General features: G+C 46.8%; 1 long non-coding RNA gene and 1 pseudogene across 2 annotated transcripts in view; both read right to left on the reverse strand.

The window, feature by feature from the left end:
- The window catches only part of LOC143940505 (uncharacterized), a 68729-nt gene extending 56472 nt beyond the window's left edge, over positions 1–12257 (reverse strand). The window contains exons 1-2 of the long non-coding RNA XR_013263879.1: positions 12141–12257; positions 9099–9188 (exon numbers count right to left, since the gene is read on the reverse strand). This is a non-coding gene — a long non-coding RNA (uncharacterized LOC143940505). The remainder of the gene's footprint in view (positions 1–9098; positions 9189–12140) is intronic.
- Positions 12258–16005: 3748 nt separating this feature from the next.
- LOC143926335 (cryptochrome-2-like) overlaps positions 16006–23421 on the reverse strand; it is a 42486-nt pseudogene continuing 35070 nt past the window's right edge. Inside the window, exon 8 of the transcript XR_013262090.1 lies at positions 16006–16158. The product of XR_013262090.1 is annotated as a cryptochrome-2-like (transcript). The remainder of the gene's footprint in view (positions 16159–23421) is intronic.

Consider the following 23421-nt stretch of genomic DNA (forward strand, 5'->3'; position numbering starts at 1 on the left):
ACTGGTAACTTGGTATAGGGTGCTACGGTACATAGGCTTGAGTGCGGTACAGTCTGCTGTTCTGTAAGGACCGCTATCGGTCCACAATAGATAGGGTTGACGTGCACCACTGCTGACCGCTGCCCTATACTGCAGCAGTCCTTCAGCGGTATAGGGACTGACGTACAGTCTGCTAAACACTAATACACAACCTGCTTGGTCCACAAAAGTTCTTATAAGGACTGGTAACTTGGTATAGGGTGCTACGGTACATAGGCTTGAGTGCGGTACAGTCTGCTGTTCTGTAAGGACCGCTATCGGTCCACAATAGATAGGGTTGACGTGCACCACTGCTGACCGCTGCCCTATACTGCAGCAGTCCTTCAGCGGTATAGGGACTGACGTACAGTCTGCTAAACACTAATACACAACCTGCTTGGTCCACAAAAGTTCTTATAAGGACTGGTAACTTGGTATAGGGTGCTACGGTACATAGGCTTGAGTGCGGTACAGTCTGCTGTTCTGTAAGGACCGCTATCGGTCCACAATAGATAGGGTTGACGTGCACCACTGCTGACCGCTGCCCTATACTGCAGCAGTCCTTCAGCGGTATAGGGACTGACGTACAGTCTGCTAAACACTAATACACAACCTGCTTGGTCCACAAAAGTTCTTATAAGGACTGGTAACTTGGTATAGGGTGCTACGGTACATAGGCTTGAGTGCGGTACAGTCTGCTGTTCTGTAAGGACCGCTATCGGTCCACAATAGATAGGGTTGACGTGCACCACTGCTGACCGCTGCCCTATACTGCAGCAGTCCTTCAGCGGTATAGGGACTGACGTACAGTCTGCTAAACACTAATACACAACCTGCTTGGTCCACAAAAGTTCTTATAAGGACTGGTAACTTGGTATAGGGTGCTACGGTACATAGGCTTGAGTGCGGTACAGTCTGCTGTTCTGTAAGGACCGCTATAGGTCCACAATAGATAGGGTTGACGTGCACCACTGCTGACCGCTCACCTATACTGCAGCAGTCCTTCAGCGGTATAGGGACTAAGAGTTTTGTCACAGGGTCATTTAAAAAATGACATGCAGAGGAAGAGGCAGGCCCTTCCGCAGGGGTGGTAGGGGTAGGGCAGGAGCAACAGGCTTGAGCCAAAGTGGGAAGTTGCAGAAGGTGCGTTCAATTACTTTAAAGGATGCACCAGACTTGGTTGAGTGGCTCGCTCAGCCTTACTCTTCTGCACCCTCCTCATCCTCTCGATCTGCACCCTCTTCTTCACTCTCTGCTATGTGCACCCCCAAAGACACTACCACCAACAACACGACCACCACCACCACCACCACATACCTTCCGCTTGAGTCACTGGAATTATTTTCCGATCCATATCAAGAGGACATTTCTGATGCGCAGCCACTCTTGGTATTGGATCAGGAAGAGGAGGTAGCAACAAGCGCTACTCAGCAGTCTGACGCCAGTACCCAGATCAGCCCAAGGAGGAGGTTGGTCCCCGGTGTTGCTGCCTACTCTACTTATAGCGGTGGGGAAGGTGACGTTGATGATGACGTGTCTAGTGATGTCACGTGGGTGCCCACAAGAGAGGAAGAGGAGGGGAGTTCAGAGGGAGATATGGACCAGCAGATAGGGAGGAGAAGCAGCAATGACTTACATTGCACAGCAGGGACAAAGCAGACTGCAAATGTATCAGGAGCGAGTCATCGACCATGTACGGTCACATCTGGCGCTCCCAGGACACCGGCACATGGCTCCGCAGTGTGGGCTTTTTTTAACGTGTCCGCTGCTGACAATAGCGTTGCCATCTGCAATCTTTGCAGTCAACGCGTTAGTCGCGGTAAGCCCAATACTCACCTAGGGACGACCGCCTTAAGAAGGCACATGAGCAGCCATCACCGAGCCCAGTGGGAGCAACGGAACACACAAAGCCACACTGCAGGCTCTCACCGTCCAGCCTCGTCTTCTACTTCTCCTTCTCCTCTCTCCTCACAATTGTCCTCCACTCCACCTTCCATCACGCCAAGCTCACATTTTTCTGCAAAAAGGCAGGCTTCCGTGGGCCTAATGTTTGAGCGTAAAAAAATGATGACGCCGGATAACCCTCTTGCCCAACGGTTGGCGGCTGGCTTGTCAGAACTCATAGCCCGCCAACTACTGCCATATAAACTGGTGGACTCGGAGGCCTTTCGCAAATTTGTGGCCATTGGAACACCACAATGGAAGGTCCCAGGAAGGAAGTATTTCTCAGAGAAGGGCATCCCAGAGCTATATGGCCATGTTCAGCGGCAAGTGAATGTATCTCTGGCACACAGTGTCGGTGCCAAGATACATCTGACCACAGACACGTGGTCTAGCAAACACGGGCAGGGAAGGTATATCAGTTTTACTGCCCACTGGGTGAACCTTCTGACGGCCGTCAAGCATGTAACCCGTGGCACCCGTGTAGATTTGGTTTTACCGCCACGGATTGCATGCAGGCCTGACTCTTCTTCTCCTCCTCCTACTCCATCCTCCTCCCTCTCCTCCTCAGCTGCCTCCTCCTTTTCCGCTGCTAGCGTCTCTTCCACTGCACCGCCCAAGCTCCCCAGAACCTATTCCACATGCCAGGTGAGACGTTGCCATGCCGTGCTGCGTCTGTTGTGCCTGGAAGCAAAGAGCCACACTGGCCCGGCACTCCTTTCAGCTTTGCGTTCACAGGCAGATGAGTGGCTAACACCGCTCAATTTGACAGTTGGTAAAGTGGTGTGTGACAACGGTGCCAATCTGCTTAGCGCATTGAAACAGGGCAAAATCACGCACGTGCCGTGCATGGCACACGTCTTAAACTTGGTCGTGCAGCGATTCCTTGTCAAATACCCTGGGGTCCAGGACATCTTGCGGCAGGCAAGGAAAATCTCGGCCCATTTCAGAAGATCTTACACGGCCATGGCTCGCCTTGCTGACATTCAGCGGCGACACCATCTGCCGGTCAGACGTCTTATTTGCGATTGCCCGACGCGATGGAACTCAACCTTCTATATGCTTGATAGGCTGCTCCAGCAGAAACGTGCAGTTAACGTCTACCTGTATGAACTCTGCGAAAGAAACGGTTCTGGGGAGCTGGGTTTTTTTTCACCGCGCCAGTGGCTGCTCATGCGCGACACATGCAGACTTCTGCGGCCATTTGAGGAGATCACCAAACTGGTCAGTCGCAGCCATGGCGCCATCAGTGACATGGTACCTTATGCCTTCTTTCTGGAGCGTGCATTGCGTCGTGTCATTGATCAGGCTGTGGAGGAGCAGGAGCGGGAAGATGAGGAAGTCGCAATGCTGGATGAATTCCCAGGGGGGGCTACTCTATCTGAGACAAGTCAACAACAGGAGTCTGATGAGGAGTCAGAGGAGGATGGTGCCGGGGCGGATGAGCAGGAGCAAGAAGAGCATGCTTTAAACCTTTCTGGGATCCCTGTTGTGCGAGGATGGGGAGAGGAGAATGAAGAGGACGACATTATCCTGGATGATGAGCAGGAGCCAGGCCACCACACCGCTTCCACTTTAGTGCAAATGGGGGCCTTCATGCTCCAGTGTTTTAATAGGGACCCCCGTATAAAAAGCATGAGGGTCAAGGACCAGTACTGGGTGGCAACGTACTTAGACCCCCGGTACAAACACAAAATGGCGGAAATGTTACCGCCGTCGCAGAGGGCTGTCAGAATGCAGCACTTCCAGGCCTTGCTTCGAGAAATGCTGCATTCTGCTTTTGCGTGCGCTGGCAGAGGAGCAATTCCCACTCCCAGAGAAGGATTTGCGGGTACCAATCCAACAGCGCCTGCAAGAAGAGGCCGGTTTGAAGATGTGTTGGTGACTTCGGATATGAGGTCATTCTTTCAGCCGACCCATCGACAGGTGTCATCCGGATCCAGCATCAGGGAACGCCTAGACCGTCAGGTGTCCGACTACATTGGGTTAACGGCCGATGTGGACGCTCTGAGGAGTGATGAACCCCTAGACTACTGGGTGGGCAGGCTTGACCTCTGGCCAGAGCTTGCCCAATTTGCAATCGAACTGTTGGCTTGCCCCTCATCCAGTGTCCTGTCCGAAAGGACGTTCAGCGCAGCAGGGGGGATTGTGACCGATAAGCGTACTCGCCTAGCTCACCACAGTGTTAACTACCTCACATTTCTAAAAATGAATGAGGCATGGATCTCGGAGGAATTCAACACATGTGATCAGTAGACCATGTATATGTCTATAAACAATTTTTGGAATCAAGCACACAGACCTTCTTAATTCATTTGGCTCACTTCCCTGACCCAAAAAAGCACACCGTACTATATGCCCCTACCCTCCTCTTTGAAGAGGTTGAGCGGTGTCATATTTCTACTGGGGCTGCTTATTATGAGGGGTTCCCACCATCCCTGTGCTGTGCTGACTTCCTCCTGGGTGTTCTTATTATGAGGGGCTCCCACCATCCCTGTGCTGTGCTGACTTCCTCCTGGGGGTTCTTATTATGAGGGGATCACACCATCCCTGTGCTGTGCTGACTTCCTCCTGGGGCTGCTTACGGTGCTGCTGTCAGCGCTGTATGTCACGGAGCTGCTGTCAGCGCTGTATGTCACGGAGCTGCTGTCAGCGCTGTATGTCACGGAGCTGCTGTCAGCGCTGTATGTCACGGAGCTGCTGTCAGCGCTGTATGTCACGGAGCTGCTGTCAGCGCTGTATGTCACGGAGCTGCTGTCAGCGCTGTATGTCACGGAGCTGCTGTCAGCGCTGTATGTCACGGAGCTGCTGTCAGCGCTGTATGTCACGGAGCTGCTGTCAGCGCTGTATGTCACGGAGCTGCTGTCAGCGCTGTATGTCACGGTGCTGCTGTCAGCGCTGTATGTCACGGAGCTGCTGTCAGCGCTGTATGTCACGGAGCTGCTGTCAGCGCTGTATGTCACGGAGCTGCTGTCAGCGCTGTATGTCACGGAGCTGCTGTCAGCGCTGTATGTCACGGAGCTGCTGTCAGCGCTGTATGTCACGGTGCTGCTGTCAGCGCTGTATGTCACGGAGCTGCTGTCAGCGCTGTATGTCACGGAGCTGCTGTCAGCGCTGTATGTCACGGAGCTGCTGTCAGCGCTGTATGTCACGGAGCTGCTGTCAGCGCTGTATGTCACGGTGCTGATGTCAGTGCTCTGTATTACGGTGCTGCTGTCAGTGCTCTGTATCTCCTGCACCCTCTTGTTTGCCTACCCTGGTCCCTGACCTTCCCTCTCCTCCATTGCCTTCATTAGCTCCATAGTCCTGAATTGTCAGAACAATTTCCCAAATAAAAAAAAAATGCTTGTAGTTATCGATCCCAAATTCACCTCATACATGTATTATGCTATTGTCCAGGTGGTGGGACTACGTGCTACCCCCTAATAATTACCCCGTGGCCGCAAATTCGACCTAAAGGTTTGCGAAATTCGCCTCCCATTGAAGTCAATGGAGCCCGCGGCGAACGGTCGTTTTCGCGAACGTTTGTGTCCGTTCGCGTTTCGCGTTCGCGAAACGTCCCGTCGGAAGTTCGTCCATCACTAGTTGTCGATCCCAGATTCACCTCATACATGTGTTATGTCACGGTGCTGGTGCTGGTGATCATCTCCTGCACCCTCTTCTTTGCCTACCCTGACCTTCCCTCACCTCCATTATCTCAAGATTCCTGTATTTTCAGAATTTCACATATAAAAAAAGAATGCTTGTAGTTGTCGATAGGGATGGCCGAACAGTTCGCCCCGCGGTCGTTTCGCGGCGAATTTCGGCTGTTCGCGGTCCGCCATTTCGGCGGACTATTGGCGTTGTTCGCCCGGCGGACTTCCGTGTTTTTACTGTGTAAAGGAACTTTGACCTGATGACACATCCATCATGGGGTACAGGACAGCCAATTGAGACATGACGGCACATGGACATTCCCCCTAACTTATAAATACACCCGATCCGGCGGCCATTTTACATTCTTTCTTCTGTCACTATAGGGAAAGGTTGCTGTTTGGAGTAGGGACAGATAAAACGCTAGCTATTTGGTACACAAAAGTTCTTTTCAGGACTGGTATAGGTGTTAGGTGTATATAGGTTTGCTGTGCTACTGATTGTTGCAGCAGCCTGAGTGTCTTTTATCAGTTTAGATAAAGGGACAGAGCGCTGTGTGCTGCTATTTTAGGGACAGCCAGATTAGTCATCATCATCATCATCATTAGCTGTTACTATCAGGTCCACAAAAGTGCTATTCGAGTAACCAGTAATTGTTCCAGTCTCCTCTGTTTTGCCAGTTTGTATAGGGACAGGAAGGAAGCAGTGTGTCAGGCAGTGAGGGTCAGTTTAAACAGTTGCTGTTACTATTAGTTCCACAAAGGTTCTTTTCAGGACTGGTATCAGTGGTATGGTAATAGGCTTGTACACGTATAATATTCTTTCTTCCAAATATAGAAAGAATATTATACTTGACTGCTGCCCTTCTGCTGCAGTCTGCTAATCATTCACAACTCACTTGTTCCACAAAGCTCTTTATCAGGACTGGTAACTTGGTCTGTGTAGGGTGCTACAGTACATAGGGTTGAGTGCGGTACAGTCTGCCGTTCTGTAAGGACTGGTATCGGTCCACAATAGATAGGGTTGAGGTGCACCACTGCTGACCGCTGCCCTATACTGCAGCAGTCCTTCAGCAGTATAGGGACTGACGTACAGTCTGCTAATCAGTCATACACAACCTACTGTGTGTATGCGTTTCTCCCCCTGTGTGTGTCCCTGTGTGTGTGTCCCTGTGTGTATGTGTTTCTCCCCCTGTGTGTGTCTCTGTGTGTGTCCCCCTGTGTGTGTCCCCATGTGAGTAACCCCCTGTGTGCATGTGTGTCCCCGTGTGAGTGTCCTGTCCCCCCTTTGTGCATGTGTGTCCCCGTGTGCGTGTGTGTCCCCGTGTGCGTGTCCCCGTGTGAGTGTCCCCCAGCGTGCGTGTCCCCCTGTGTGCGTGTGTGTCCCCGTGTGAGTGTCCCCCTGTGTGCGTGTGTGTCCCCGTGTGAGTGTCCCCCTGTGTGCGTGTGTGTCCCCGTGTGAGTGTCCCCCTGTGTGCGTGTGTCCCCGTGTGAGTGTCCCCCTGTGTGCGTGTGTGTCCCCCAGTGTGCGTGTCCCCCTGTGTGCGTGTGTGTCCCCGTGTGAGTGTCCCCCTGTGTGCGTGCGTGTCCCCGTGTGAGTGTCCCCCTGTGTGCGTGTGTGTCCCCGTGTGAGCGTCCCCCTGTGTGCGTGTGTCCCCGTGTGAGTGTCCCCCTGTGTGCGTGTGTGTCCCCATGTGAGGGTCCCCCGTGTGCGTGTGTGTCCCCGTGTGAGTGTCCCCCTGTGTGTGTGTGTGTGTGCGCATTCTCCCTCCAGTTTCCCCCTGTGTGCTCCCCCCCCCCCCCGCCGTGTCCCCGTGTGCTTTCTCCACCCCAAGTCTCCCTGTGCAGGTGTGTGTGTGGCACCCAAGGGGCCCCATGAGCTTCTATTGCCCGGGGGACCCATGAGTTGTCAGTCCGCCCCTGGTCTTAACCATTCCCTATAGTATTTAAAATGTAAAAACAATTGGCTATAAATTATCTAAAAGAAATACTAGTTTGGTATGTGTAATTGTGTCTATGCCTCAACGAGTTATGGTGGCTGATCAGTGCATGTGTCTGAACCTGTCCTGCACAGCAGCGCTCAGACTGGCAGGGAGGGAGGGGCAGAACTCTAAGCCAGGGGTCTCCAAACTGCAGCCCTTTGCTCGCCTTTATCCGGCCCTTGGGGAACTTTTCCTTCCACTGATACATGACACTATTCCTCCCTCTGATACCAATAATGGGGCACTATTCCTACTATTGAAATCAATGATATTGCTCTATACCTCAAACTGACACCAATGATGGGGCACTATTCAGCCCACTGACAGCAGCAATAGGATGCTATTTCACCCCCTACTACCAAAGATGCATTGTTTACTCCCACTGATGCCAGGATAGTTTTTTTTTAATCCTGATGACCACAATTCAGCCATCCTAAAGTCTGGAGGATATTAAACTGGCCCTTTGTTTAGAAAGTTTGGAGACCTCTGCTCTAAGCCAATCGAAGCTTTAAAGTGGTTCTAAAGGCTCAAGGTTTTTTTTACCTTCATGCGTTCTATGCATGAAGGTAAAAAGCCTTCTGTCTGCAGCCCGAGATAGATCTTCCTCCAGCAATGAGCGCTGGTGGGGGACCCTAGAAGAGGAGAATCAGGGCTGCAAAAAAGTGCCTTTAATATTACTTTAAGGGTCCTTTCACACGGGGCGGATCAGTTCTGATCCGCCCCGTGGATGTCCGTTTGCTCAGCGGGGATCACTCCGCCGATCCCCGCTGAGCAGGGAGATGACAGGTCTGTCTCCGCACACTGTGCAGGGACGGACCTGTCACAGCGCCGCTCTCCCCTATGGGAGATCGGATGACGACGGACCGCAGTGCCCGTCGTCATCCGATCCGATCCGCAGACGGATGGAAAAATAGCTTTTTCCTCCGTCACACTTTTTCGGATCGGAGCGGGTCGGATGTCAGCGGACATGTCACCGCTGACATCCGACGCTCCATAGAGCTCTATGGAGCACCCGTTCAGGTCCGCCTGAAAAACTGACAGGCGGGCCTGAACGGGACGTTAGTGTGAAAGGGGCCTAACGCTTGTGAGCACAAAGATCACTTTTTATTGTGCTTTTCTCTTTCTGTGCATTAATTGGCTGCCGAAGAAGGGTAGAACGTCATCATCCATTTTTTCTACAGGTCACCCATCAGATGGGCGAGTACCATTACCAGAATTGAAGGTGGGTTGTAGGAATGGGGATAAACGCAGAGCATGCCTATACCAAAACATTGTTTTCCCCAGGATTTCAGCTTTAAAAAGAAACCTCTCATTAAAAGTATATAAAAACATTAACAATGAACATCTCTTATTTGCTCTCTTTTGGCCTGTTCAGTATACCACTGAATTGGTTTTGTTATAATCGGTTTGATAAGCGCTTTACATTTTGATTCGCCCTTAAAATTATGAGACTGTCAAAGTGCTTTCAGTTTCTGAGCCATGTTGATAATCTCACTGGGGTGCTAAAAGTTTTGGGATGTCTCACCTGGATCAGAGGATCCCTGCTGAGAGGAAGCTGGATCTGCCATAGGACCACTGAGATCTTCCACAGAGGATGGCACAGAGGCCAAAATACCTAAATAAGCAAAACAATTTCTCTTAAAAATTGATAATGCATACTAGGGCCGAAACAACTAATCGATTAATCGGCAACTAATCGATTATGAAAATAGTTGACAACAATTTTCTTAATCGATTAATCGGCCAGCCGATTAGTTTGTCTGCGTACAGAATGCATTATGTGTTTACATATCAGGAAATACAGTGCAGCACACATACAGCTCATTACACCGTCCATACATGTCAGTAAGTGCCTGAGAACTTGCGAATGTGTGAGGAGCAATGCCTCATGGGACATGTAGTCCTGGGCAGGAAGTGAGTGAAGAAGTTGTTTTAACTTGCTATAGGGGCACTCTATATTACACTTTGCAGCTTGTTATAGGGGGCACTCTGAATGCAGGAGGAGCCAGAAGCGTCAGTGGGGGACCCCAAAAGAGAAGAATCAGGGCTGCTCTGTGCAAAACCATTACACAACACAGGTAAGTAGAAGATATTTGTTGTTTAAAAAATAAAATCACTATAAAGACCCTGTGCAGGAAAGATCAGCATCTGAACCCAGAGAAGGTGGAGGCTGATAGACTGGAGGTAATAGAAGGCATTACAATTACATTTAAAGCAGCGTTCCAATTAAAAAAAAAAAATTAAAAAGTCAGCAGCTACAAATACTGCAGCTGCTGATTTTTAATAATCGGACACTTACCTGTCCCAGGGTCCAGCGATGCGTGGGAACGAAGCCCTGCTGGTCTCCCCCTCCTCTCTGCGGCGCCGGCATTGTCACAGAGGGTGCCTGGCTGTGCTGCGACTAGCCAGGCAATCATCTGGGACCTGTGACGTGCCCCAGAAGATTGCAGGGAGGGAGAGGGGAGAGGTGATCTTCCTTCTGGCACCGCAGGTGCGCCAGGAGAAAGTGGGAGCTGGAACCCTCTAAAAAGAGGGTCCCACCCCTCCCAAAAAAATGACATGCCAAACGTGGCATGTCAGGGGTTCACCTTCCCTTAAAGCGCAAGTTGCATTTTTGGGTTTGGCTGCTTTAAAGTAAACGTCTCCCAGTATTGTGCATTATATTTAAAATGATCACATCCAAAAAAAAAAAAAAAAAAAAGTCTCAGCTTTTAGTACTACTATAATATACTGTAATATAAAAGATTTAGATTTCCCTTCCACCCTTCATATAGCTTCATATCTGACTCCTAGTTAAAATGCCCATATATCCCACTTCTGGGTGTATTTATTATTTTCTATATGTACAAGTATTACTTTACAGTATAAATTAACCCCTTATAGAAGCGATTATCTGCTCTTTTTGTACTATAAAGGGCTACTTTTAGTTGAACCCCATTATGACAGGCGATACAAAGCATGCTGCTGCTAATAAACGTCTTAGGTCTGGTTCACACCTATGTGTTTTTTTGGTGCTTTTTGCAGAAACGCACTACAGTTCATGTAACAATTTCCTATGGGACACATTCACAGCTATGCTTTTTTCAGCCACTTTGAAAAAGCTCAAGACTTCTTTTCAACATAAAACGGTTCTTTTTTTGGTTCAATAGACTTCAATGGAATAGCTTCAGAAAAGCATATAGTGTGTTTTTTCAGCGATTTTCCTAATCTGCCCAACAACAAAGTGGCCAAATAAAAAAGCATAAAAAGCAAAATGCAAATCGCAGCAAAATTGGGTGTGCAAAAATACAAAATGCACAGCAAAAAGCACTGCAGAAATGCATCAAAAGCAAACGGCATAATGTGTGAACCGAGCCTTATGCTGGCCATATACATATCTATTTTCCGACGAGAATATTCCGACGAAAAATCTTTGTACATTTGCTGAATGAAAGACTGTTTGAAAATTTTACTTGTTTTTAACATTTGGTTTTAAAAAGAATGTAATTTCTGAACGAAAACGCATACACTGTCTGAAAATTCCTCTGATCAAGAAGTTTTCTATTCTGCTCCTTCAAACATTTCCCATCACTGTGGTCTAAAACGAACGTCGATTTGGCCCCACTAACTATTAGAAAATCAAAACGAACGTTCTTAAAATTCTATTTGTTTTTTTGAAGGAAGACATTGGGGGTTATTTATGAAAGGTAAACCCACTTCCCACTTGGAAGTGCAGTTGCTGTAGATCTGAGGGGTAGATCTGAAATGAGGGGAAGCTCTGCTGATTTTATCATCCAATCATGTGCAAGCTAAAATGCTGTTTTTATTTTCCTTGCATGTCCCCCTTGGATCTACAGCGACTGCACTTCCAAATGCACTTGTAGTGCAAAGTGGATTTGCCTTTTCGTAAATAACCCCCAATATTTTTGTATGGCCAGTATATAATATATTACAGTTCTGTCTGAAATTGGCAAAACAGTCTTTAAATTTTTTTTCTTTAAATAAAAAAAATGTGATCTGAGTTTCATATTTACCAGATTCAACCTCTAATAGTATATACATTATATCTTTTCTGTCTGTTATTTTCAGAGTGGATTAGAGCTTTTGTTCTCTAACCATATATTTGCTTATTTATATTTACCACTGAATTTCTGAATAAATTGCTTTTTTTTTAAACTTTACATATTAACTAAATTATACACACACTTTAAGGTTATTATAACATCTAAATAATAATCGGCTAACAAATCGATCATGAAAATAATCGTTAGTTGCAGCCCTACTGCATACTACATTAGTAAGCATGCAAAGTACTGAGAGTTTATGCGAAGAAATGATGGAGGAAGGCCTGGTATCATTCCCCACTTTTTTGGCTGCCTCAGCTGGAGTACAGAACAATGATTTCCCTGATTAGGGCTTCATTCGGACTTACTCCATACAATGTCGTTTATGCAGCTGAGAAGTCCATAAGATGGCCATACACAGTTTGACAGACTGCCAAAACCCATGCTGAAAGACCAAACTTCATTTTGAGTTGGAAGGATTTTAGGACACTTTCGAGAAAGGATAACAGGCGCTGGATACTCACAGAGCCCTCGATAGCGAGACAGCTGCTGATAGGTCTGTTTCATGCGTTCTATGTTCAATCTGCTGGCTTCAGCATGGTTGACAACGGGTTTGGGGTAATCGACACCCACAATGCACTTGGCTTCATTCTGCACAGATTCCGGGGCGTTCCATGGCTCATATATGTAACGGGAAGGATAGCCTTTGACCACCGGCAGGTACCGTCTACAAGACAAAAAGAGGTAAACCATTTAAGAAATGTACCCAAACAAACACACACACACACACACACACACACACACACACATATATCTCTCAATCACACAAAAAAAACATTACCCATTACCTTCTGTATTTATAAAATGTCAATATATTGAGTGAGTGACTTGTATAGCGCTACCTATGCGAATCGCCTCAGGGCGCTTTCTTGCCACCAGAGTCAATCTGCGGCTTTTTTTTTCTTTGGCGTGGTCCTTTACCCCGTAAGGTCCTGACATGCTTACAAACACATACAACATTGACATACACATACACATACTAAGGCCAAGATATTCATAGACTTAACACAGCCAACCATGTGGGACTACAGGTCCCGATAGCCAAAAGGCATGACCCCCCAGGAGCAGAGTTGGAGTGTCAAGGTTGTCCACTAACAGATCACACAGATGCATTAACAAAGGTCCCCCGCATCAGAGCATATTACAATCTAATGTCCCCATCATAGTCATCATTCAAGCCCAAAATTAACAAACACTGAGAGGTATGGGCAGACAGCTGACACAGTCTGCAGGATCCTGGCATTGCTCCCACAATCTGCTGATCACAGGTGCAATGCTTTACAGGTTGCAGAGAAAAAAAAAAAAAAATGCACGTTTTTTTTGTTTTGTTTTTTTACCTGCAATAAGATATGCATTTATTTTTTACAAAAGGCGAACTTGGCCTTTAACTTGATATTCGTCTCCTGCAGTCCCCTGTACAGCAGAGCTCGGACTGGGAGAGGGAGATGCAGCTCAGGGAGCCAGTTAGTTGTGCTGCAGTGTTCAATGCTAAGAGGTGACATGCTAATAGGAGGCAGAGCGAAAGAGATGGGCTCATCAGTATGCAGCTTCTCCTTTCACGGTCAAGTCATGGTTTGGAGGGGAGACAAAACCTCAAAGTTTTATTTAAAGTTGTGGTAAAGTCAAAGAAAGAGCACTGCCAGATTAATCTGTTTTACTAAGCCATACTACACAGCGTAAATGTTTGTATAAGAATTATGCCTCTAAAATACCTTATTGCAGATCGTTTTTGTTCGGTCACATGACCCCTGGCTGCTTTCCTTCCCCAATCTAAGGGCGACAGCAGGAGGGGCCGAGTACCCCCTCTGACGTCAGCTGGGAGGTCACGTGACCGCTGTGATGTCTGCTCTGCCCCTCCCGCTGTAGCACTTACGTTGGGGGAGGAGATCAGCCGGAGGTCATGTGACCGAACAGAAATGATCTGCAAAAAAGGTATTTAGAAGCATAATTTTATACAAACATCTACACTGTGTAATATGGCTTGGTAAAACAGAGGGACTTGCAGTAACCCTTCTATTACTTTACTGCTAGCTACGAATAGCACCAGGAGGGGAGGTGCAGGGCAAGTTTGGAGACCGTTCACATACAGGAGCTAACAGGCCAGGAGGGAGGGGAAAAGAGGAGAACAGCAGGAAGGTGGAGGCACATAAACTGACCACGGTGTTATGGAGCAGCAGCCATGATTACCATGGTCAGTTTACATAGGGGGACATAGGAACAGGTTGGATCAACCAAGTTTTTTACAGCATAGAAAGTAACAGATAAGACAGAACAAGCACTGTGCTGTTTAACCTGCTATAACAGAAACAGGATATTTTTTTTTCTTAGGGTTACAACCTCTAACTGCAATATAGAAAAAGAGGAATTTTAACTTGCCTATAAATTCCATATCTTGGCGTACAGTAGAGTACACCGACAAAATATTGACATCAGAACTTGGGATACAGTCTTGTACCTTCAGGTGATTGGACACTGGCAACCTTCCAAGGACAGGCCCCCTGGACACCTCCCCTACAACCCTACCCCACTCCGTGGCTCCTCAATTTTATAGCAAGCAATGTCGCGTAACCAAGGAATGGAGGAGAGGATGTCCCGTAACGTTCTCCAAGATATGGCATTTACAGGCAAGTCAAAATGTCTCTCATCTTAAATCAAAGTACAGGACACAGACAAAGTATTCATACACTCTGGGATCTCCCCAAGCAATGAACAAGAAGGATGGGCAACAACTGGGCAAACAGAACTGTGCCAGCAGGCCCAATAACAAGGATAAACAATACTCATCTTCAGAGTGCCGCTGGAAGATCCTTGCAGTCAAAGGATGCATCTGCAGAAGAATGGATATCTGACTGGTGGAACTTGGAAAAAAGTATGAACAGAGGACCAAGTACACAACACAATGTGTCCTTGAGTGTAAGTTTGAGCAATCAAATTTCTCATCCATCTTGCAATGGTGGACTTGGAAGCAGGGGTGACCCTTGCGAGGTCCTGAGGACAGGACAAACAGGGAATTAGTCTGCTTGCTTAAAGCTGTAGCTTTGAGGTGACTATTGGCTTTAACAATGCCCAGACAACGAAGAGAGGTTTCCTTTGAATGTTGTGGAGCAGAGATAGTAGGACTATGACCTTGTTAGGTGCAAGACTGATGTCACTTTGAGAAGAAAGGATGGTCTTGGGTGTTAGGCAACCTTGTATTTGTAAACGGATGAGGAACGGCTCCTTACAGGAGAGCCACCAACTCAAAGACATGTCTGACAGCAACCAAAAAGGCTATTCTGCAGGTAACGTCATCTAAGGGAATATCTAAGGGGAGTCTCTGCAAGTCACAGAGAATTCCAGGAACTATGACATCACCCATCAGCTTCCATTGTCTCCCCTGCAGCAGTCACTCCATGACACAGGAAAGCAAAATCTTCTGCATCACGTGATCAGAACAGGGTGGATTAGAAAGGTATTTACACAGGTTTTTTTTTTTTTTACAGCACTATTGGAAGCTGAAGATGGTTGGGGAGCAATGGTTTTAAATATTGTTATATGTAGCATTTGCTTCCACTTCAAGACCTGATTTTAGGAAGGCCGGAAATTGAGGCACAGTGTAATCTCTGGGGCTAAAGCATCTGTGTTCACACCATTCAAAGAAGGATTTCGGGATATGATAGTAGATCAACTTGGAAGCAGCTTTTCTTGCTTTTAGCAAGGTAGGAATATCAAACTCAGCCACCCCTCTGTTTACTAAGACCTGGGCTTTAACAGCTGTTCTGTTAAAGACAGTTACCATGCAGCAGGTTGGATAAGAAGGCCTTAAGATAGCAGATCTTGTCTGTTGGGAAGAGGTCAAGGATTGTCTGCTAGAAGTCTAAATATGTCTGTGTACCAGGTTCTTCTGGGCTGATTCTATGCAACAAGAATCACCATTTTCCGCCAACAAACTTGCACTGGAGAGAAGGCCTGATCACCACAGGTCTGGGACCCAGAGAAAGGCCAAGCACCAGATGTCCTCCACTTCTGAGTGAGGGTGCCCCTTCATTGGGAAGAGGGCTTCAGGGAAGACTTTCTGGGCTTGTGGCCCAAGTCTTGTGACAAAAGGGAAGGGCTAAACTTCGGGTTGGAAGTTGAAGTCTGCATAAATCAGTTAGGTGCTCTGAGGTTTGAGAAGGTAGAGAGGATTTTGGGATCTTTCGCTGAGAGGGTAAAACCTTCCCTCTGGTGACATCTTTGATGAATTGGTCAAGTGCCTCTCCTTTTAACAGACAGCTTCAGCTGTCCAGACTTTTTGCCACAAGATTCTGTGCATGTGAATGGAAATTAGAGCCTTTCTGGAAATTGGTCTCAGGACAGGTTTGGGGCATCCACACAAAAGAGCAGAGCAGAAGGGAATTCCTCTTTTAATGCACAATCCTGGAAAACAAGGTTATTCATTGCCCCAGTTAGCTGCAGTTTGACATACTGAAATTGCAGCATTCGCTGGTTGTCATTCTGGACCTGCAAAAGTAAAGAGAGTCTTTAAGAGCATCTCAAACTTTCTATCTGCAGAATCTTTGCAGCATAAAGGGTGGGAGGAAGCACCTGAGCACTTTATAAATGGGAAGGAATTGCCAGCAAAATGTGCTACCTGTGGTGTGATGTACAGTGGTGTGAAAAAGTGTTTGCCCCCTTCCTCATTTCCTGTTCCTTTGCATGTTTGTCACACTTAAGTGTTTCGGAACATCAAACCAATTTAAACAATAGTCAAGGACAACACAAGTAAACACAAAATGAAATTTGTAAATGAAGGTGTTTATTATTAAAGGTGAAAAAAAATCCAAACCATCATGGCCCTGTGTGAAAAAGTGATTGCCCCCTAAACCTAATAACTGGTTGGGCCACCCTTAGCAGCAACAACTGCAACCAAGCGTTTGCAATAACGTGCAATGAGGCTTTTACAGCGTCCTGGAGGAATTTTGGCCCACTCATCTTTGCAGAATTGTCCTAATTCAGTTACATTAGAGGGTTTTCGAGCATGAACGGCCTTTTTAAGGTCATACCACAACATCTCAATAGGATTCAGGTCAAGACTTTGGCTAGGCCACTCCAAAGTCTTCATTTTGTTTTTCTTCAGCCATTCGGTGGTGGACTTGCTGGTGTGTTTAGGATCATTGTCCTGCTGCAGAACCCAAGTTCGTTTCAGCTTGAGTACACGAACAGATGGTCGGACATTCTCCTTCAGGATCTCTTGGTAGACAGCAGAATTCATAGTTCCTTTTATCACAGCAAGTCTTCCAGGTCCTGAAGCAGCAAAACAGCCCCAGACCATCACACTACCACCACCATATTTTACTGTTGGTATAATGTTCTTTTTCTGAAATGCAGTGTTCCTTCTACGCCAGATATACTTGGACACACACCTTCCAAAGAGTTCCACTTTTGTCTCATCGGTCCACAGAATGTTGTCCCAAAAGTCTTGGGGATCATCAAGATGTGTTGTGGAGAAATTGAGACGAGCTTTGATGTTCTTTTTGCTCAGCAGTGGTTTTCTCCTTGGAACTCTGCCATGCAGGCCATTTTTGCCCAGTCTTTTCCTGATGGTGGAGGCATGAACGCTGACCTTAACTGAGGCAAGTGAGGCCTGCAGTTCCTTGGACGTTGTTGTGGGGTCTTTTGTGACCTCTTGGATGAGTCGTCGCTGCGCTCTTGGGGTAATTTTGGGCGGCCGGACACTCCTGGGAAGGTTCACCACTGTTCCATGTCTTTCGCCATTTGTGGATAATGGCTCTCACTGTGGTTCGCTGGATTCCCAAAGCTTTGAAAATGGCTTTATAACCCTTTCCAGACTGATAGATCTCAATTACTTTCTTTCTCAATTGTTCCTGAATTTCTTTGGGTCTCGGCATGATGTGTAGCTTTTAAGGATCTTCTGGTGGACCTTACTGTGTCAAGCAGCTCCTATTTAAGTGATGCCTTGATTGTAAACAGGTGTGGCAATAATCAGGCCTGGGTGTGGCTAGAGAAATTGAACTCAGGTGTGGACAACCACAGTTATAGTATGTTTTAACAAGGGGGCAATCACTTTTTCACACAGGGCCATGATGGTTTGGATTTTTTTTCACCTTTAATAATAAACACCTTCATTTACAAATTGCATTTTGTGTTTACTTGTGTTGTCCTTGACTATTGTTTAAATTGGTTTGATGTTCCGAAACACTTAAGTGTGACAAACATGCAAAGGAACAGGAAATGAGGAAGGGGGCAAACACTTTTTCACACCACTGTACACCTGATCATCATCCGGAGACCCCGCTCTGAGTGGTTGCATTTTAGCGCTAAATTGGAATTAAAAGACAGTAAGGTGGGTTTTTTTTTTATATAAAAGAATATAAAGAATTTGTTTAGGCTAAGAAGGGGTAGAGCTATTTGTATGAGGGAGGGGCCAACCAGGAGACATGTCCTCAAAAGCTTGCCAGTGTCCAATTACCTGAAGGTACGAGCCTATAGCTCATGGGGTATGAATACTTTTCTATGTCTTGTACTGCAAGATAAAGATAGAACAGTGCTGTATGGTAAGGCTGGGTAAATTCCAAGACTGGATGGACAAACACAAATCCTTTGGCTGGTAAAACAGCTTCCTTATATGTATTATGCTATTGTACAGTGAGGGAAAAAAAGTATTCGATCCCCTGCTGATTTTGTACATTTGCCCACTGACAAAGAAATGATCAGTCTATAATTTTAACGGTAGGTTTATTTTAACAGTGAGAGACAGGACGAAAATATCCAGAAAAACACAGTTCAAAAAAGTTATACATTGATTTGCATTTTAATGAGTGAAATAAGTATTTGATCCCCTATCAGCAAGATTTATGGCTCCCTGGTGTCTTCTATACAGGTAATGAGCTGAGATTAGGATCACTCTCTTAACCACTTGAGATCCGCGCTATAGCCAAATGACGACTACAGCGCGGATCTCCTTTTCCGGGACGACGTCAATAGACGTAGTCCCGTGTACGAGCGGCCTGCGCGCCCCCTGAGGGGCGCACGCGGCGCGCTCTGTGATCGGCGAGTCCATGAGACTCGCCTGATCACCGATCCGTGCAAGGGGTCGATCCAGACCCCTTATCACGTGATCAGCTGTCAGTCAATGACAGCTGATCATGTGATATAACGGAGCCGGTAATCGGCTATTATTCCTCCTCGCGCTGACAGCGAGGAGAAAAAAAAAAAGCCGATCATCGGCGGCCGTGATCGGAACATCAGTCCCGATCACGGCCAGCCCTGCTAGCGCCCACCTGCCCCCTGCCAGTGCCCACCTGCCCCCTGCAGTGCCACACTTATTAAAAGTGCCCCCCATCAGTGCCACCCAGCAGTGCCCACAGTGCCACCCAGCAGTGCCACCCACAATCTGCCTCAAAGGTGCTGCACCCCAGTGCCACATATCCGTGCCCATCAGTGTCATCTACCAGTGCCCAGCAGTGCCACCTATCAGAGCCACCTATCAGTGCCCATCAGTCCCATCTATCAGTGGTACCTACCAGTGCCCATCCGTGCCACCCATCCGTGCCATCTTATCTGTGCCCATCTTTGCCGCCTTATCTGTGCCTATCAGTGCCCACCAATGCAGCCCATCAGTGCCCACCAGTGCAGCCCATCAGTGCCCACCAGTGCAGCCCATCAGTGCCCACCAGTGCAACCTATCAGTGCCGCCTAATCAGCGCACTTCAATGAAGGAGAAAAATGATCCGTTTGCAAAATTTTATAAACAAAACTATTAAAACATGATTTTTTTTTTTTTTGCATCTTTTTTTGTTTGTTTAGCAAAAAATAAAACTCCCAGCTGTAACTAAATACCACCAAAAGAAAGCTCTATTTGTGGGAAAAAAAATGATAAAAATTTAATTTGGGTACAGTGTTGTATGCCCGCGCAATTGTCATTCAAAGTGCATCAGCGCTGAAAGCTGAAAATTGGTCTGGGACTGAGGGGGGTTTAAGTGCCCAGTAAGCAAGTGGTTAAAGGGGGGTGCTCCTAATATCAGCTTGTTACCTGTATAAAGGTCACCTGTCCACAGAAGCAATCAGATTCCAATCTCTCCACCATGGCCAAGACCAAAGAGCTGTCCAAGGATGTCTAGGACAAGATTGTAGACCTACACAAGGTTGGAAGGGACTACAAGACCATCGCCAAGCAGCTTGGTGAGAGGGTGACAGTGTACAGGCCCGTCGGAATTTTGCTAATGAACATCTGAATAATTCAGAGGAGAACTGGGTGAAAGTGTTGTGGTCAGATGAGACCAAAATTGAGTTCTTTGGCATCAAATCAACTCACCGTGTTTGGAGGAGGAGGAATGCTGCCTATGATCCCAAGAACACCATCCCCACCGTCAAACATGGAGGTGGAAACATTATGCTTTGGGGTTGTTTTTCTGCTAAGGGGACAGGACAACTTCACTGCATCAAAGGGACAATGGACGGGGCCCTGTACCGCCAAATCTTGGGGGAGAACCTCCTTCCCTCAGCCAGGGCATTGAAAATGGGTCATGGACGGGTATTCCAGTATGACGACAATGACCCAAAACACACGGCCAAGGCAACAAAATAATGGCTCAAGAAGAAGCACATTAAGGTCCTGCAGTGGCTCAGCCATTCTCCAGACCTTAATCCCATAGAAAATATATGGAGGGAGCTGAAGGTTCGCGTTACCAAACATCAGCCTCAAAACCTTAATGACTTGGAGGGGATCTACAAATAGCAGTGGGACAAAATCCCTCCTGAGATGTGTGCAAACCTGGTGGCCAACTACAAGAAATGTCTGACCTCTGTGATTGCCAACAAGAGTTGTGCCACCAAGTACTAAGTCATGTTTTGCGAAGGGGTCAAATACTTATTTTACTCATTAACCACTTCAGGACCGCCGTATTGCCATTGTACGTCAGCACAATGGCACAGGCAGGCACAATCACGTACATCTACGTGATTGCCTTCCAGCGGGTGGGGGGTCCGATCGGACCCCCTCCCGCTGTTTACGGCGGTCCGATTCGGTCCAGGAGCGCTCCGTGATGAGGGGATGGCCGTTGGTTTTCGGCCACCCCCTCTGGATCGCTCCTGGCCAATGAGAAGCTTCCTCCCCTGTGTATTGTTTACACAGGAAGGAGGAAGTGATGTCAGTCTCCTCGGGGCGGTCTTTTTGACCGGACTACGAGGAGAAGACTAAAAGTAAGTGTGCACCAACACTACACTGACATGTAGGTACACACAGGCACACAAACCCCCCCCCGATCCCCCCCCGCCCCCCCTCCCCCCCCAGTCACAGTGTCACTGATTGCATTGATCATTTCTTTACTGATCAATGCATTCAGTGTCAGTTGTGACAGTAAAAACGGTCAGGACAGTTAGTGTTAGGTCCAGGGTAGCCCCCTATCACCCCCCAATAAAGATTTAACCCCCTGATTGCCCCTAGAGTTAACCCTTTCACCCCCTTTTGCCAGTGTCACTAAGCGATGATTTTTCTGATCGCTGCATGTGTCGCTAGGTAGCTAGTTATTTTTTTAGGTTCACCGCCAGGTTTTTATATCGCTAGGTACCCCGATATACTACCCAATAATGTTTTTAACCCCCTGATTGCCGCTAGTTAACCCTTTCACCCCCTTTTGCCAGTGTCACTAAGCGATCGTTTTTCTGATCGCTGCATTAGTGTCGCTACAGTCGCTAGGTAGCTAGTTATTTTTTTAGGTTCACCGCCAGGTTTTTATAGCGCTAGGTACCCCGATATACTACCCAATAATGGTTTTAACCCCCTGATTGCCGCTAGTTAACCCTTTCACCCCCTTTTGCCAGTGTCACTAAGCGATCATTTTTCTGATCGCTGCATGTGTCGCTAGGTAGCTAGTTATTTTTTTAGGTTCACCGCCAGGTTTTTATATCGCTAGGTACCCCGATATACTACCCAATAATGGTTTTAACCCCCTGATTGCCGCTAGTTAACCCTTTCACCCCCTTTTGCCAGTGTCACTAAGCGATCGTTTTTCTGATCGCTGCATTAGTGTCGCTACAGTCGCTAGGTAGCTAGTTATTTTTTTAGGTTCACCGCCAGGTTTTTATAGCGCTAGGTACCCCGATATACTACCCAATAATGGTTTTAACCCCCTGATTGCTGCTAGTTAACCCTTTCACCCCCTTTCACCAGCGATCACCGTATAAGTGTCACTGGTGACGCTGGTTAGCCAGTTAGTTATTTAGGTTCCCCGTCAGGTTTTTATATAGCGCCAGGGACCCCTATATACTACCTAATAAAAATTTGAACCCCCTGATTGCCCCTAGTTAACCCTTTCACCACTGATCCCCGTATAAGTGTTACGGGTGACTCTGGTTAGTTTGTTTTTTATAGCATTTTATATTCAAATCCGGAAGGCAGTGCTTGGTTTTCGGGGTCCCGTACGTGGCTAGGCTCCCAAAAAGTCCCCCACATGTGGTATCCCCGTACTCGGGAGAAGCAGCAGAATTTATTTTGGGGTGTAATTTGACTTCTGCCCATAGCATGTGTGAGCAATATATCATTTAGTGACAACTTTGTGCAAAAAAAAAAAAAAGTTTGTAATATTCCCGCAACTTTTGGCAAAATATAAAATATTCCATGGACTCAACATGCCTCTCAGTAAATAGCTTGGGGTGTCTACTTTCCAAAATGGGGTCATTTGGGGGGGTTTTGTGCTATTTTGGCATTTTATGGCCTTCGAAACTGTGATAGGTAGTGAGGAGTTAAATCAAAAATTTGCACCCTTAGAAATCCTGAAGGTGGTGATTGGTTTTCGGGGTGCCGTGCGCGACTAGACTCCCAAAAAGTCCCACACATGTGGTATCCCCGTACTCGGGAGAAGCAGCAGAATGTATTTTGGGGTGTCATTTCACATATGCCCATAGCATGTGTGAGCAATATATCATTTAGTGACAACTTGGTGCAAAAAAAAAAAAGTTTGTAATATTCCCGCAACTTGTGGCAAAATATAAAATATTCCATGGACTCAACATGCCTCTCAGTAAATAGCTTGGGGTGTCTACTTTCCAAAATGGGGTCATTTTGGGGGGTTTTGTGCTATTTTGGCATTTTATGGCCTTCGAAACTGTGATAGGTAGTGAGGAGTTAAATCAAAAATTTGCACCCTTAGAAATCCTGAAGGTGGTGATTGGTTTTCGGGGTGCCGTGCGCGACTAGACTCCCAAAAAGTCCCACACATGAGGTATCCCCATACTCGGGAGAAGTAGCGGAATATATTTTGGGGTGCAATTCCACATATAACCATGGCATGTGTGAGCAATATATCATTTAGTGACAACTTTTTGTAAAAAAAATTTTTTTTTTTTTTTGTCATTATTCAATCCCTTAGGACAAAAAAAATAAATATTCAATGGGCTCAACATACCCATCAGCAATTTCCTTGGGGTGTCTACTTTCCAAAATGGGGTCATTTGGGGGGGATTTGTACTGCCCTGCCATTTTAGCACCTCAAGAAATGAGATCGGCAGTCATAAATTAAAAGCTGTGTAAATTCCAGAAAATGTACTCTAGTTTGTAGACGCTATAACTTTTGCGCAAACCAAAAAATATACGCTTATTGACATTTTTTTTACTAAAGACATGTGGCTGAATAAATTTTGCCCTCAATGTATGACTAAAATTTAGTTTATTCGATTTTTCTTATAACAAAAAGAAGAAAATATCTTTTTTTTTCAAAATTTTCGCTCTTTTTCCATTTATATCGCAAAAAAAAAAATCCCAGA

This window comes from Lithobates pipiens, unplaced genomic scaffold (genome assembly GCF_037356315.1).
Source record: "Lithobates pipiens isolate NorthernLeopardFrog02 unplaced genomic scaffold, aLitPip1_a1.2 Scaffold_10, whole genome shotgun sequence".
NCBI lineage: Eukaryota > Metazoa > Chordata > Amphibia > Anura > Ranidae > Lithobates > Lithobates pipiens.